The 6,000-nt window shown below is 49.4% G+C and overlaps 1 protein-coding gene across 2 annotated transcripts in view; it reads left to right on the top strand.

Annotated features, from left to right (window-relative positions):
* The first annotated feature begins 1,172 nt into the window (after positions 1–1,172).
* The window catches only part of MYO6 (myosin VI), a 104,702-nt gene continuing 99,874 nt past the window's right edge, over positions 1,173–6,000 (top strand). Inside the window, exons 1-2 of one of the 2 annotated variants that reach the window (XM_035320930.1) lie at positions 1,173–1,236; positions 1,615–1,620. The gene's annotated coding sequence lies outside the window, so the exon portion shown is untranslated. Of the gene's footprint in view, positions 1,237–1,614; positions 1,621–5,751; positions 5,758–6,000 lie in introns of those variants that run through there. The other variant, XM_035320932.1, reaches the window with a different exon arrangement.

The following is a 6,000-nucleotide window of genomic DNA, read 5'->3' as shown; positions in this document are numbered from 1 at the left end:
CTGGGTGCGGGTGAGAAAACCCACAGGGTGACGTGGATGTCAGTGGACGTGAAGGCAGGCCAGCTGGCACGTGCACTGCGCAATGGGCACTATCCTGGCCTGTCCACGCTGTGCGACACAGGGCTCACGATGTATTTGTGGATCGCCAAAAATAAGGGTGGTCATGGCAGTGAGAACAGCAGGGGGGGAAGCACCCCAAGCAGGATACAGTGAGGTGGGGATCAGGCTCTTCCCCCTGCACCAAGTGATAAAATGAGGGGAAATGGCCTCAAGTTGCTCCACGGGAGGTTCAGGTTGGACATGAGGAGACATTTCTTCTCAGAAAGAGCAGTCAGGCACTGGAACGGGTTGCCCAGGGAGGTGGTGGAGTCACCATCCCTGAGGGTGTTCAAGGAAAGGTTGGACGTGGTGCTTGGGGACATGGTTTAGTGGGTGACATTGGTGGTAGGGGGATGGTTGGACCAGATGATTTTGGAGGTAAAAAAGGCTTTTCCAACCTTAATGATTCTGTGATATTAGGAGAAATTTCTTCACTAAAAGTGTTGTGAAGCGTTGGAACCAGCTGCCCAGGGAAGTGGTTGAGTCACCATCCCTGGAGGTCTCCCCAAAACCTGTAGATGTGGTGCTTAGGGACATGGTTTTGTGTGGACTTCTCAGTGCTGGGTTAAAGGTTGGACCTGATGATCTCAGAGCTCTTTTCCAACATGAACGACTCAGGGCGGTTTTCATTAATCTCTAGCTTTCACAGTTTTCTGCAGCAAGAGAGCCACCAAATACTGAATACCCTTCTTTATGGGGCGATGGTTAATTAACACAAGCCCAACACTCTACATAACTACAGTGGTCCAAAAGAAAAAAAAAAGAAAAAGAAAAAGAAAAAAGAAATAAAAATAAAAGAACAAAACGCCCCGAGCCAGCCCCTGCGCGGCGTTTTGCATCAGGCCGGGGCAGGCCGCAGGGGCCCCCTCAGCCCCCCCTCTGCGGGGCAGCTCGGGGGAAGGGCGGCGGGCCTGGGCTGCGCTTCCTCCTCCTCCTCCTCCTCCTCCTCCTCCTCCTCCTCCTCCTCCTCCTTCTCCTCGTCCTCCCCCCGTCCTCCCCCCGCCCAGGGCCGGCCCTTGCCGCTGACGTGCCGTGCTGCCGGCCGGGCCGCGCCGGGCCGGGCCAGGCGGCGGCGGGGGCGGTGCAGAGCAGCGCAGCGGCGGCCGGGCGCGGAGCGGAGCGGAGCGGCCGCGGCAGGTACCGAGGGAGGGGAGAAAGAGGCAGCGGGCGGCAGGGCACGGAGAGGGATCCTGAGGGGGTGGCGGCCCCGGGGGGGCTTGGTGGCTCGGCAGGGGGAGAGGGGATTCCTCCCCGTGAGCTCTGGCTGCGGGGAGCTGGGTGCAGCCGGGCCTTCCTCGCCAGGTGCTGCCGCGGATCAAAGGGCTTCTCGTGGGCTCCCTTCCCTCTGTCCTAGCCGAAAGCAGGGCACGCCGGCGTGTCATTTGAAATGTCATTGGGTTTGAGTTTATTATTATTATTATTTTTTAAGCATCATCCTTTGTAAAATGCGCTGCGTGCTAAGTTACACCGAGCTTCGTCCCAGCTCCTCCTTTGAAAACATTTCGGTGCCGGTAGGGCTGGCCTTGCCAGGGAATCAAACTTCTTCACAGCCGGACCCGAACCACATCTTCCCTCGGAGCGCGTCGTCTGGTTGAGGTCCTTCAGCAGGCTGCGCTTTGGGGAAGCAGCACGAACACCGCAGGGCTCACCCCCCAAACCCACTGTCGAATTCCTGCCACTCGCATTCCTTGCTGAATGGGAAGACTCAGATGCGGCTTGCAATGCGTTGTTTGTGTTGTTGCTGCTTGCCCGGTGCGCGGCAGCCGGATTCCTAACCAGCAAGTCCCATTGCCCGCTGTGGAAACGAAGTAGCTAAATGAGGAGATTACAGGCTGCCTGGTTGTTACCTGTTATTTCATTTAAGTATTGCTGATCGTCAGCCCTTTTCTGCAGAGGTGGAGGGAAGTGGCAGGTCAGGACTTCAGCCCTGGTGTCCTGCCTGGTTCCTGGAAGGAAGAGGAACTCTTTGGAGCCATCCCATTTCTCGCCATTCAGTTGGCATGAGGAGGCAGCCGAGCGGCCTCTGAACTGGGTTAGCAGTCACCGGAGGGCAAAGGTTGGCCGCGGCCTTCAGCCTTCCTTCTGTTACAAAAGTGGCCTATTAACAGGGGTAGAGATGAACGCCTCATTTAAGATTAACCCACAGTTTTTATTTTCAAGAGAGAGAAGAATGCTAGGGAAAAAAGCCTGAGAACCATAGAAATGATCACAGTTTTCCTTGTGCTAATTCTGAAAGTATAAACAAATGTTGTCTTGCAGTGTTTTCTTAAGTGCCATAAAGTTGTGCTCATGTACAAGTTAGATAAGGACTGCACATTTTATAAAATAACTGCAAAGGAAAAAAGGACACAAGTTTATTGCTGAGGTGGAGGAGTAAATATCAGAATTGTCACAGTGAAAGTTAGTAAAAACAACACTGCAGAGGCTTCAAAAGTAGAAATTAGGACTTAGACTGTATTTTTAGCAGACGTGTTTTTAGCGCGTGTAAGTTAATAAACTATTTAGTGGAAGTACAGTTACGCCTTTGTGGAACTATAAAGGCAGTAAAGTTTGCTGCAAGGCTTATTAGCTTCCTGAAGTAAAAAGCATCTCAGTATTAGCTCAGAAGTTGAACTAATTCCCCCACCCCCATATTTCCAGCCCGAGTGGGTGTTCGGGCATAATCTGTCCTAAGAACTGTGGCCCTCAGAATCTGGGGTCGCCACGCGCTGGTGTGTGATGTTGGGTCAGTTTTTGGACACATTAACCGTGCTGTTCTCAGAACCAAGGTTTAGTCCTGGCTCCCTGTGCCTGGTCTGCGAAGGCAAAGAAGGTCTTGTGACTCCGTCTAACCTTCATACTCTCTTGGTGTTTATGCTGGTCTGAGGAAAACTTTGGGGTTTTAGGGATTTTGATGGGGAAGTGTGATAGATGACAGTGCGAGAGATGTGGCAGAGGTGAGAATTTTTTTTTTTTATTGCCGCTTTCAGTACAAAATGTCAAAGCATGAGATTAAGCTGGCAGGTTCAAAACAAAATGGGTGTTTTTTACTTACCCAATGTGTAGCTACTTAAGCTTTGGAAATCCTTTCTGAAGCATGTGGATGCTGAAAGTTCAAAGGGACACAAAAAGCAGCTGGACAAATTAATGGTAGAAAAATCCCCTAAGGCCCCCCGATCAGATCTGCTGTAGCTCAGGGGTTCGCTGAGCTGAGGATGGAGCCAGGGAGAGTAGGCTGGCAAAATACCCTCAGGTATTTACCAAATTTTTATGTTCTAGGCATTCAGGACTGCAGGCAGCAGACTGGAAGCGGCAGACCTGCTGTCTGACCCCGAACGTCTGCTTTTAGGGAAATTATTTGTTCATCTGAAGTGTTTGGGAACAGCTGAGCCGAAGGGACCGGGCATAGATACAGCTTTGGGGTAGGGGATTGCTCTCGAGGAGTGGTCACGTGTCGCCATCATCAAACGGGATGATAACTTCAATGTCTGTGTTCAAGTACAGAGCGCTGTGTTCAGGAAGGGGATCCCGTAGTGCAGGTGGGTAGAGCCCACCTGGCAGCGGCGCTGTGGAGATGGGTCTCAGGGCTTGGGGGGATGGCAGCAAGCAGTGGGATGCAGTAACCTGGAAGCTTATCATTTACCGTTTGGTTCTAGTGGTGTCTAAATCAATAAAATAATGTGTTTAGTTTGGGCAGCTTTCCTTCAGGAAAGGTAAGTGCAAACTATGGTCTGGAAGAAATTATCATCATGTTTTAGGAAGGGTTTGGAAAGCGTGATCTGCAGAGACCATGCATGTTTGGAAAGCATAGCCTACAAAGGACAAGCAAGCTCAGTTCCAGCAGAAAGAGGTCGAGATCAGGGACAAGAAGGTGATACAGCCTTAAAGTTGGTGAGATTTTGTCCATCTGTCAGTGATTGGATGATAAAAGACAGAACTAGTCTGTACCAAGGATTTGATTTAGATAGTACAGCGGTTGTGCTTTGGGAAAATCTGGGACAAACTGAGGTTGTGGAACCTCCCTTTTGGGAAGGTTTTTGAAAGTAGAATAGGACTTGTATTAAGGATGTGTTAAAGACTTTCCTCACAACTCGATCTTGTGCAGAGGTTTGAACTTGAGTTCTTCAGGAAAAACTTGAACGTGAGTTCTTTCTGGAAAAAGTCATTTCAGTGCTCAAAAGAAATGCAATTTCTGTGCTATCAAGCTAGATTCTTTCAGTTATTTCTGGTGATCTGATGTTGCAGCTTAACGCATTTTGTTTCAAGTAGCATCGAGGCAGAACGCATGTTGTGGCGTTCAGCAACAAAATGCTGTGGTTTAAGAGTGCAGCCGGTAATCCTGTAGGAAGTGTAGGTTTAGGATCAGACTGTGATTTAAACCACAAGACACAGAGGGACAGAAACAGAGCCATTTGTCATCTACTGTGGTATATACTGTATGCTGCTTCATAATCTGTGTTCAAACTTACAGTGTCTTCTGTTCTGAAACGCTTTTAAAGAATCACCGGTCTACAAGGTTTAATCTTCTTTTTAAAACAGAGTACATTTGTTTAGGTGCCCTCATTTGGGTTCTGCTTTTTAAGCTATGCACAGACAGATAAAAATCGATCGGTGATGTAACATTTTAACGCAGCATACCGTGTATGTAGGTTTGTGCTCTGATGTTGTGTGGAATTGCTGTGACTGAGACTTAAAGATGTATTTCTGAAGTATTGACGGGCACTAATAATAGAAAGAACACGTGGAAAAAATACTGCTTTTGAATCGACGCCTGTAAATGAAGTGTGGACCACTGAACGTGGCCTCGTGGAAGGTGGTGTGGGAGCCCCTGCAGCACGCTCAGTTTTTCCCAGTGAGGGAGGGACAAGGGATGAGTTGCAGCCTGGCTGCGGTTACCCCGCAGTCGCAGGAGCGCAGCTCCCGCAGGCATACTCGAGCTGTGCAAGGTAAATTGCAGCTGCTGCTGGTAGCAGGGGGGTCGCATGGGTTGGTGGCTGCTAGAGACAGAGAGGGGCTAGGGAGCTAGAGCGGGGCTATGTTTGTACGTGGAGGTCTCAGGGTCCAGGCTGCTCTTAAAAGCATCGATAGAAAATTTCCCGGAGTCTTCATCTGGAAGTCTGGGTGAACCCTGAACTCATAAGTTATCAACAAAAGGCCTTTTTAACATCAAATAAAGCAAAACTTTTATTTTCTTTTCGAAGCAACATTGCAGTTCGTGCAGTGAGCTTGCTGAATTAATTTTGCAAAGACAGATGGACAAATTAATGATATTATTTACATGGTGGATAAATATTTAGTTTTCTGTAGGAATTTGCTTTCTCTGTAACTAACAGCACTTAGCAGACTGATTTGACCTGTGGGTGAAAAAAAGAGGAACAGGGAGTGTAACAAAGTCAGTGCTGCGCAAAAATCTCTCATATCTGCTAGATTTGTGGCTGTAGTGTTAGCAACAGCTTCCTGGATTAAACCTGAAGAATCCATAAAAATAGCTCAGAGAATTCCCATTATCACTTGTGACAAAGTTTTGGTATCTCGGGTTCTTTCCCAGTTGCTCAGAAATCTGACCAGAAGGTGGTCTTGTAACCGTGTTTCAGGAGAGGTCTGTTACAGGGGGCAGTGTCCTTCTCAGACGTGACCCCCACCAGAAGCGATGCAGGAGGCAGCAGTGCTGGGCGGCCGGTCACTTGCTGTGCCCAAGTCTGGGTGAGGACGCAGGGGACACGGTGCTTTTGAGTTCCCATCCGAGCTTTGTTGTTCCAAATCCATACAAGTGCTCCCGCTTTGTTCATCACACCCACGTTCCAGCAGCAGACATGGTAGCAATAAAAATCTTCTGGGGGCAGAGATTGGCCACTTTGCTGCATCTTCGTTTTTTCAGCTGGGTGGCTGTTTGTGGGCACGCCAGAGCTGCCCCCCTGCAGC

The sequence above is a fragment of the Oxyura jamaicensis genome, chromosome 3, assembly GCF_011077185.1.
Source record: "Oxyura jamaicensis isolate SHBP4307 breed ruddy duck chromosome 3, BPBGC_Ojam_1.0, whole genome shotgun sequence".
NCBI lineage: Eukaryota > Metazoa > Chordata > Aves > Anseriformes > Anatidae > Oxyura > Oxyura jamaicensis.
Note: the sequence above shows the minus strand (reverse complement) of the source record. Positions and strands in the feature narration are given on the sequence as shown.